This window comes from Hirundo rustica (assembly GCF_015227805.2).
Source record: "Hirundo rustica isolate bHirRus1 chromosome 3 unlocalized genomic scaffold, bHirRus1.pri.v3 SUPER_3_unloc_1, whole genome shotgun sequence".
NCBI classification, from domain to species: Eukaryota; Metazoa; Chordata; class Aves; order Passeriformes; family Hirundinidae; genus Hirundo; species Hirundo rustica.
In genome coordinates, this window is record NW_026690169.1 from 70,773 (window position 1) to 81,687 (window position 10,915).

Genomic DNA, 10,915 nt, shown 5'->3' on the forward strand with positions numbered 1-10,915 from the left:
GGAGGGGACAGCCAGGGGGGGTCGGGCTCTGCTCCCAGGGAACAGGGACAGGACAAGGGGAAATGGCCTCAGGCTGGGCCAGGCCAGGCTCAGCTCGGACAGCAGCAGGAATTTCCCCGTGGAAAGGGGGCTCAGGCCTTGGCAGTGCCCAGGGAGCTTTGCAGTGCCCAGCCCTGGAGGTGTCACCTGGAGGTGGCACTCAGAGCTCTTGGGGACAAGCTGGGGATCGGGCACAGCTGGGACTTAGAGGAATTTTACAACCAAAATCATTGTGTGATTCCAGGAAAACCCCAGGGGGAGCCCAACAACCTCACCTGCCCTCCTGGCCAGGAACTGCTAAAGACTGTACAGGATTCGAGTTAAGCAAACATGGAACACGCAACAATATTTAATCAGAGGCTCCTTTGAAAGCCTTCCAAAACTTTTAACAGTGGTTCCCTCCAGACAAAACAGAACAAATTCAAAATTCAGCTCCAGGGGAGCTCCAAACCACCTGAGTCCCTGTGCTTTCACATCTGTACGTGCCAGCTGAGCGCCCAGAACAGAGAAGCCCCAGCGCAGAGGAACTGGCTCAGGGTAAGAGCAGTGAGGGTGCCAGCGGCACTGGAGGTCCCAGCCCTGCTGCCAAGGTGTTGTTTGAAGCTGACAGCTCTCCAGATCCGTTTCCAGCCCCCAGGGAATCGCTCAGGCTGGGCCCAGGGGCTCTGCAGGCCCTCAAGGACAGCACTGATGTCTCAGCACAGATTCTGGCACAGGCAGCTCTGTTCTCCAGCAAACGCAGCCAGGCTGGACAGAAAGCACTCAAAGGCTCTCCTGGGGTTACAGAGAACCAAACCCTCGTCTTCCTTTGCTGCCCCAAAGGCTGAGCAGTAGAAATGGGTTTTTACAACCTCCCTGCTGGTCTGCAGCCTGAAGTTAATGCCTGGCTATGGCATTTACCACCAGCCTGCAAACGAGAGCAATACAGCAGCTGAGATCGTTTCCTTGAAATAAAGCAGTGCCCCTGTTGGGTAAGACAAATGAAATATTACAGGAGGGTTTTCGAGCAGTAAGAAGTTGGGAATGGTCGAATTAAGTAATTAAGAGCTTACCCCTCCCTCTCAGGAAGGGAAGTTGGGTTTTTTTTTTTGGTGGAGGGGATTTCTGAGCGCTCAGTGCTTCCAAGAAAACCTGGCAAAGCTTTTCCTCTCTCCATCTTAGCCTGCAGCACTGCTCCCAGAGCACAGGAGAGAACTGTGCAAGTGCCTCTGCAGCTGAATGCAATGTTCATTATCAGGACGGGCTCTGAGCTGCCTTCTCACTCTTTTCCCCTCTGTGAAAAGTGCACATTATATGGTTCTACACGTGAGATATTTACTATATGTATTATGTTGTACTGATTAGTAGTGCTGCATTGATATTTTGATAGTATGGTAAATGTAGTTTTATAGTTCAAATGTAGTTTTCGTAGTTAAAATAGAAATTATGTATGTGGGATATTTTTTTTAAAAAAAGGAAGGGGATACTCACAAAGAGATAGCAGCCACAGGAGATGTAAATCTTTCAGAGAAAAAGAATTTATTACTCCCTTATAAGAACAGACCAACTTCTCCTGCCTGGCTCAGCCCTGAAGATGCCGTAGGGATTAAGAGGAAGAAGGTGACACTGACCAGAGAGAATTCAATGTTTAAATGGAATTTATGCACTATGTATGAGATGTATGAATATTCAACAGGCTACTGCTTTTAAGAGATAATCCTCTGTTAACGGGGTCCTTTTTTGGGGCTTATTTGCCCAGAAAGTCACCCAGACTTCTGTTACTTTGTTTTTATTGTCTTGTATTGTCCTAACCCTAATTGTCCACATTTTTATTACTCTCATTCTATTACTATTTTTATAACCTTTTTATTACTATTAAACTTTTCAAAATTTTGAAACAAGTGACTGGCGTTTTTCACACCCCTTAACCCAGACTGGGAGCAGGAGCAGGCACCACACAGCTGGCAGCAGCGCCAGGAGCCAAAGCAGCCCCAGCAGAGCAACCCTGGCACACCTGGGGAGGAGGGAAATTCCAGCGGGGCAGGGAGGAACACCTGGAAACAGGAACTGCTCTCCCCATCACAACTGACTTCAGGATAGAACAGCCTGCTCGGTTTTAACTCATTTTGCCTCCTACGTTAACTCAGAATGAATGTGAAATCTTCCTCGGCAGCTCCACAGGTCTAAATTAAAATAATCGGAAGTTTGTGAAGAGTTTGATATGACTGAGAAAGTACAGAAGCAGGAATTGCCATTAATCTGCATTTAAAAGTCTCCCTGCCACTGCCCCAGGCAATGGGAACTGAACACCTACACCGGCCTGGTAACTTTAACTTTGAGCTGCCAGACACACACAACACCTGAACTGCTCCTCAAGCGCCTTCTCCACTGCTCCTCGAGCGCCTTCCAAAGTGCTCCTCGAGTGCCTTCTCCATTGCTCCTCGAGCGCCTTCCAAAGTGCTCCTCGAGCACCTTCTCAACTAACTGCTCCTCGAGCACCTTCTCAACTAACTGCTCCTCAAACACCTTCCATGCCGCTCCTTGAGCACCTTCCACACTGCCCCTTGAGCGCCTTCCACGCTGCTCCTCGAGCGCCTTCTCCACTGCTCCTCGAGCGCCTTCCAAAGTACTCCTCGAGCACCTTCTCAACTAACTGCCCCTCGAGTGCCTTCCACACCGCCCCTCGAGCGCCTTCCACACTGCTCCTCAAACGCTTTCCACACCGCTCTTCAAATACCTTCCACGCCGCTCCTCGAGTGCCTTCAAACTGCTCCTCAAACGCCTTCCACACTGCTCCTCGAGCACCTTCCACACCGCTCCTCAAACGCCTTCCACACCGCTCCTCAAACAACTTCCAACTGCTCCTCAAACGCCTTCCACACTGCTCCTCAAACGCCTTCCACACTGCTCCTCAAACGCCTTCCACACCGCTCCTCAAACACCTTCCACGCTATTCCTCAAACGCATTCCACGCTGCTCCTCCAGTGCCTTCTACACCACTCCTCAAACGCCTTCCAACTGCTCCTCAAACGCCTTCCACACCGCTCCTCAAACGCCTTCCACACCGCTCCTCAAACGCCTTCCACACCGCTCCTCAAACGCCTTCCACACCGCTCTTCAAATACCTTCCACGCCGCTCCTCGAGTGCCTTCAAACTGCTCCTCAAACGCCTTCCAACTGCTCCCCAAACACCTTCCACACCGCTCCTCAAACGCCTTCCACACCGCTCCTCAAACGCCTTCCACACCGCTCCTCAAACGCCTTCCAACTGCTCCTCAAACGCCTTCCAACTGCTCCTCAAAAGCCTTCCACACTGCTCCTCAAACGCCTTCCACACTGCTCCTCAAACGCCTTCCACACCGCTCCTCAAACGCCTTCCACACTGCTCCTCAAACGCCTTCCACACTGCTCCTCAAACAACTTCAAACTGCTCCTCAAACACCTTCCACACCGCTCCTCAAACGCCTTCCACACTGCTCCTCAAATGCCTTCCACACTGCTCCTCAAACGCCTTCCAACTGCTCCTCAAACGCCTTCCACACTGCTCCTCAAACGCCTTCCAACTGCTCCTTAAACGCCTTCCAACTGCTCCTCAAACACCTTCCACACCGCTCCTCAAACGCCTTCCACACCGCTCCTCAAACGCCTTCCAACTGCTCCTTAAACGCCTTCCAACTGCTCCTCAAACACCTTCCACACCGCTCCTCAAACGCCTTCCACACCGCTCCTCAAACGCCTTCCAACTGCTCCTTAAACGCCTTCCACACTGCTCCTCAAACACCTTCCACGCTATTCCTCAAACGCATTCCATGCTGCTCCTCCAGTGCCTTCCACACCGCTCCTCAAACGCCTTCCAACTGCTCCTCAAACGCCTTCCACACCGCTCCTCAAACGCCTTCCAACTGCTCCTCAAACGCCTTCCACACCGCTCCTCAAACGCCTTCCAACTGCTCCTCAAACGCCTTCCACACCGCTCCTCAAACACCTTCCATGCTGCTCCTCAAACACCTTCCACACCGCTCCTCAAACGCCTTCCACACTGCTCCTCAAAAGCCTTCCACACCGCTCCTCAAACACCTTCCATGCTGCTCCTCAAACACCTTCCACACTGCTCCTCAAACGCCTTCCACACTGCTCCTCAAACGCCTTCCACACCGCTCCTCCAACACCTTCCAACTGCTCCTCAAACGCCTTCCAACTGCTCCTCAAACGCCTTCCACACCACTCCTCAAACGCCTTCCACACCGCTCCTCAAACGCCTTCCAACTGCTCCTCAAACGCCTTCCACACTGCTCCTCAAACGCCTTCCAACTGCTCCTCAAACGCCTTCCACACTGCTCCTCAAACGCCTTCCACACCGCTCCTCAAACGCCTTCCAACTGCTCCTCAAACGCCTTCCAACTGCTCCTCAAACGCCTTCCAACTGCTCCTCAAACGCCTTCCAACTGCTCCTCAAACGCCTTCAAACTGCTCCTCAAAAGCCTTCCACACTGCTCCTCAAACGCCTTCCACACTGCTCCTCAAACGCCTTCCAACTGCTCCTCAAACGCCTTCCAACTGCTCCTCAAACGCCTTCCAACTGCTCCTCAAACGCCTTCCACACCGCTCCTCAAACGCCTTCCACACCGCTCCTCAAACGCCTTCAAACTGCTCCTCAAACGCCTTCCAACTGCTCCTCAAACGCCTTCCAACTGCTCCTCAAACGCCTTCCACACCGCTCCTCAAACGCCTTCCACACTGCTCCTCAAACGCCTTCCACACCGCTCCTCAAACGCCTTCCAACTGCTCCTCAAACGCCTTCCAACTGCTCCTCAAACGCCTTCCAACTGCTCCTCAAACGCCTTCCAACTGCTCCTCAAACGCCTTCCACACCGCTCCTCAAACGCCTTCCACACCGCTCCTCAAACGCCTTCCACACCGCTCCTCAAACGCCTTCCACACCGCTCCTCAAACGCCTTCCACACCGCTCCTCAAACGCCTTCCACACCGCTCCTCAAACGCCTTCCACACCGCTCCTCAAACGCCTTCCACACAGCTCCTCAAACGCCTTCCACACCGCTCCTCACTACTCCAGGTGTGGGCACAAACAGGGGTTTCTCTACAAGAACATCAGCCAGAAGTCAAAGTCCAGCTGTTGACACTTGCCATTGTCTTCTGTAAAATGATGAGTTTCTATCACTTAATCTTGTCACTTCCTGTTTAAAAATAATGAATTTAAAAGGAATTAAGTGAGGGGCTCCGCTGCCTCCCTGCTTGCTTTATGCCAGGACAGCCCTCTGCTCCTGGTAAATCACAGGATACCGAGGCTCTCGGCCCCCCAGCACCACCGAGTCCAGCCTCTGACCTCAAGAAAAGTTAAAAACTGCACTGACAGAGACTGAGAAACGCCTCGCAGTCAGCCAGCAACTACTTCAGTTACTACGATTTTAAGTGTTTTTGTAACCACAACACATCCTTTAGGCATCCAACTCTTAAAATTCAGCGATGAATTGGCACCTGCTCTCATAATTGCATTTGTTCCCACAGAAACACGTGGCCAAATGTAATCTGCTTCCTGCCGTGGAATTTTAAGGTCTCTTACTGTTCCTTCCAGATCCAGGCTGCCTAAAACTCTTCATTACGTAAGTTTTTTAATAAGTCTGTATCACTTAAGCACATCTGAGAAGTTAAAATACTTCAGCCCTAAAGCCCACAGGACTGGGGAAGGCCCGTGGAGCTGTTTAAATACAGGTACAGTTTATAAATAGAAATCTGTTTAAACACTGAACCAGAGACAATAAAGTCACAGTTCCTTCTCCCTGGGACCAAGGGGAAAAAAATAAATAAAATTATTATGAATCTGAATCCTTATCAGCTGAATCACCTTATCTGAATCCCTGTTCAGGCTCCCTAAAACTCCCCCAGAGCAGCTGGGGCAGGCTGAGCTCAGGGTGCTCCAGGCACCAGCCTGGCCCCAAATCCTCTCTTTAAACTTCCACACGTGGTTCCTTCCCTCCTCAAAAACTGCCACAGCTTCCACAGCACCGAGCTGAGAGCATCCACCGCGGTGGAAAGGGCTGCACAACTCACAACATCCACCGCGGTGTAAAGGGCTCCACAACTCACAACATCCACCGCAGTGGAGAGAGCTGCACAACTCACAACATCCACCGCGGTGTGGAAAGGGCTGCACAACTCACAACATCCACCGCGGTGTAAAGGGCTCCACAACTCACAACATCCACCGCGGTGTAAAGGGCTGCACAACTCACAACATCCACCGCGGTGGAAAGGGCTGCACAACTCACAACATCCACCGCGGTGGAAAGGGCTCCACAACTCACAACATCCACCGCGGTGGAAAGGGCTGCACAACTCACAACATCCACCGCGGTGTAAAGGGCTGCACAACTCACAACATCCACCGCGGTGGAGAGAGCTGCACAACTCACAACATCCACCAGCGTGGAAAGGGCTGCACAACTCACAACATCCACTGCGGTGTAAAGGGCTGCACAACTCACAACATCCACCGCAGTGTAAAGGGCTGCACAACTCACAACATCCACCGCGGTGGAAAGGGCTGCACAACTCACAACATCCACCGCGGTGGAAAGGGCTGCACAACTCAGAACATCCACCTGGGTGGAGAGAGCTGCACAACTCACAACATCCACCAGCGTGAAAGGGCTGCACAACTCACAACATCCACCAGCGTGGAAAGGGCTGCACAACTCACAACATCCACCGCGGTGTAAAGGGCTCCACAACTCACAACATCCACCACGGTGTAAAGGGCTGCACAACTCACAACATCCACCGCGGTGGAAAGGGCTCCACAACTCACAACATCCACCGCAGTGTAAAGGGCTCCACAACTCACAACATCCACCACGGTGTAAAGGGCTGCACAACTCACAACATCCACCGCGGTGGAAAAGAGCTGCACAACTCACAACATCCACCGTGGTGGAAAGGGCTCCACAACTCACAACATCCACCGCGGTGGAAAGGGCTGCACAACTCACAACATCCACCGCGGTGTAAAGGGCTGCACAACTCACAACATCCACCGCGGTGGAAAGGGCTGCACAACTCACAACATCCACCGCGGTGTAAAGGGCTGCACAACTCACAACATCCACCGCGGTGGAAAGGGCTGCACAACTCACAACATCCACCGCGGTGGAGAGAGCTGCACAACTCACAACATCCACCGCGGTGGAAAGGGCTGCACAACTCACAACATCCACCGCGGTGTAAAGGGCTGCACAACCCACAACATCCACCAGCGTGGAAAGGGCTGCACAACTCACAACATCCACCGCGGTGGAAAGGGCTGCACAACTCACAACATCCACCGCGGTGGAAGGGCTGCACAACTCACAACATCCACCGCGGTGGAAAGGGCTCCACAACTCACAACATCCACCAGCGTGGAAACGGCTGCACAACCCACAACATCCACCGCGGTGGAGAGAGCTGCACAACTCACAACATCCACCAGCGTGGAAAGGGCTGCACAACTCACAACATCCACCGCGGTGGAAAGAGCTGCACAACTCACAACATCCACCCAGGGCTGCACAACTCACAACATCCACCACGGTGTAAAGGGCTGCACAACTCACAACATCCACCAGCGTGGAAAGGGCTGCACAACTCACAACATTCACCTGGGTGTAAAGGGCTGCACAACTCACAACATCCACCGCGGTGGAAAGGGCTGCACAACTCACAACATCCACCGCGGTGGAAAGGGCTGCACAACTCACAACATCCACCTGGGTGGAGAGAGCTGCACAACTCACAACATCCACCGCGGTGTAAAGGGCTGCACAACTCACAACATCCACCGCGGTGTAAAGGGCTGCACAACTCACAACATCCACTGGGGTGGAAAGGGCTGCACAACTCACAACATCCACCAGCGTGGAAAGGGCTGCACAACTCAGAACATTCACCAGCGTGGAAAGGGCTGCACAACTCACAACACCCACCCAGGACTGCCAGCCCTGAGTCCCACTTCGCCCGTGCTGTGTGTGGTGTAACTGAACCGGTGGGAGGGAAATTGACGCTTTTCTGTGCCTGCAAAAGCCCTTTTTTCTTGCCTTGTGGCTCCTTCCTACAGCCTCTCCAGCACCCAGCACTCCCTAAAACACGTCCTGCCGTTGGGTCCTGGGACAAAGCAGAGGCCTGGCTGCACCAGCTGCGACACAGCCAGCCAATAAAGACATTTACTGCTCCCAAAGCCCCCAGGCTGCTCCAAACCCGGGGAGTTTGGGACAATGCTGGCAGGGCTGCTGCATTCACCGCCACAGGAACCGCAGTGAACAATGAGGGTGTCCCATGGAGCTCGCAGGAGATCCTGGATGCGTCCACGGGACTCTGGGACTGGCAGAAGTCAACTCTGGCAGCTCAGCCTGGGAGCTGCTCCCTTGGGAATGAGCCAGACCCAGCAGCAGATCTGGAGTGTCCTAAACAGCCCCAGAACAAAACAAGAATCCCGAGTATGATAATGGGAACAAGCAGAAACCCGAAGAAGTTTTATCAGGATTTCATGGTCAAGGAAAAAGAAACACCTCTGGAACAGCATCCTGCACACAGGGAAGCATTTAAGGGTCAAAGGAAACCTGGAACTGAAACTTGTGACTTTTTAAACCACTGAATCACCAGGAATGGTCACTGGGCAGCTGCAGCAGACAGAGCTACGATCAAAGGTTTGAGTGGGAAAGGACCTTAAAGCTCATCCAGGATCCCTGGCAGTGTCCAAGGCCAGCTTGGAGCAGCCTGGGATAGCGGAATGTGTCCCTGCCCATGGCAGGGGCGATGGAATTAAATGTTGCTTGAAGTTCTTTCCCACTCAAAAGCATTCCGTAATTCCATGATTCACCTTCCCCAGACGAGGGATGTGTTGCACAATAAACACATTCTCTGGAGGAATTTTAACCAGAAGGTTCCAACTTTTTACACGATTCCATCTTTTTACAAGTCCAACATGTAAACAGAAAATGCAGAAGTCACTGTCGCTTCGCGACACAAGTTTGTCAGAAGTGAAAAACATCAGTATCAGTTTCGTGAGTGTAAGAAACGGGCAGCTGAACACACAAAACACAAGATTTTAAAGCCAACACCACAGTCAATCTCAACAGATCACGTTACCTGAATCACACCGAGAAGTCTCTCAGGGCAACTTCCACTTTCCCGGACTCACTTCCTTCTCCAGACATTTAAACGACAACCTAAGGAGAGGCGAAAAACACCAAGTGAGCTTCTTCCCCAAGAAAGCAGAGGCTTCCCACGGAAAAATTACACTGCCTTATTTCACAGCGACGACACAGCGCTGCTTCTGCCCTGGCTGCTGCTCCCGTTAACTCCAAAGCAATGGAACAGCACATTCCCGGTCTCCGTTAATACCAAAGCAATGGAGCCTGCACACTCCGTGTCTTCCATTAATTTCAGAGTAATGGAGCCTGCACATTCCGGCTCTCCCGTTAAAACCAAAGCAATGGAACTGCACACTCCGTGTCTGCCATTAATTTCAGAGTAATGGAGCCTGCACATTCCGGCTCTCCCGTTAATTCCAAAGCAATGGAACAGCACACTCCAGGTCTCCGTTAACTCCAAAGTAACGGAGCCTGCACATTCCTGCTCTCCCGTTAAAACCAAAGCAATAGAGCCCGCACATTCCAGGTCTCCATTAATTCCAAAGCAATGGAACAGCACATCCCAGGTCTCCATTAATTCCAAAGCAATGGAGCCTGAACATTCCAGGTCTCCGTTAACACCAAAGCAATGGATCCTGCACGTTCCGGTTCCCTGCCAGCAGCTGTTTTGCGGCCGGGAGGAACAGCGGGGCATGGCCAAACCGGCGGCCCCCACTCCCAGCCCGGTGACCGCGGCCCCGCTGGGCGCTCCCCCGCCGCGGCCGTCCCCTCACAGCTCCCGGCTGTACCTGAGCCGCTGCCGGGGCTCCAGGGGCGGCCGGGCCGCCTCAGCCGCCGCCGCGCTCCAACGGTCCCGGCCGCCGCCGCGCGGCGCCCCGGCCAATCGGGGCCCGCCTCCGCCGGCGGCGCGCGGCCCCCGGCCAATCCCCGCCCGCCCGGCGCCGCCTCCTCGCGCCCCTGGGCCAATGGGCGGCCAGCAGCCGCCCGGCGCGCTCCCGCCTCCGCCGCAGCGCGCGCGCGCCGCGCGGCGCTCACCCCGGGGCGCGGCGGGACCGCGCAGGCGCGGAGAGAACGGCCGAGGGGGCGGCCCCGCCCCCGGCCCGCCCTGAGGGGCTGGGGCCGCCTGAGGGGAGCGGGGCGGGCGGAGGGGTGGCGGGGTAGAGTTGGGGCGTACGTGAGCTATGGGTGTTCCCTGACAGCCATCCGTCTGCACCGTGTCAGCCATGGCTGTCCTCTCACAGCCACCCCTCAGCACCGTGTCAGCCATGGCTATCCGCTGACAGCCATCCCTCAGCACCGTGTCAGCCATGGCTGTCGTCTCACAGCCACCCCTCAGCGCCGTGTCAGCCATGGCTATCCACTGACAGCCATCCCTCAGCACCGTGTCAGCCATGGCTGTCTGTCAACACCATCCGCTCAGCACCGTGTCAGCCATGGCTGTCCCTCACAGCATCCCTCATCACCGTGTCAGCCATGGCTATCCACTGACAGCCATCCCTCAGCACCGTGTCGGCCATGGCTATCCACTGACAGCCATCCCTCAGCACCGTGTCAGCCATGGATGTCCCTCAGCACCATCGCCTCAGCACCGTGTCAGCCATGGCTGTCCTCTCACAGCCACCCCTCAGCACCGTGTCAGCCATGGCTGTCCTCTCACAGCCACCCCTCAGCACCGTGTCAGCCATGGCTGTCCTCTCACAGCCACCCCTCAGCACCGTGTCAGCCATGGCTATCCACTGACAGCCATCCCT

General features: G+C 54.2%; 1 protein-coding gene across 1 annotated transcript in view; it reads right to left on the bottom strand.

Annotated features, from left to right (window-relative positions):
* Positions 1-10,035, bottom strand: part of LOC120766079 (dystrobrevin beta-like) — a 68,603-nt gene extending 58,568 nt beyond the window's left edge. Inside the window, exons 1-2 of the mRNA XM_040091450.1 lie at positions 9,953-10,035; positions 9,160-9,239 (exon numbers count right to left, since the gene is read on the bottom strand). The gene's annotated coding sequence lies outside the window, so the exon portion shown is untranslated. The remainder of the gene's footprint in view (positions 1-9,159; positions 9,240-9,952) is intronic.
* Between the last annotated feature and the right edge of the window lie 880 nt (positions 10,036-10,915).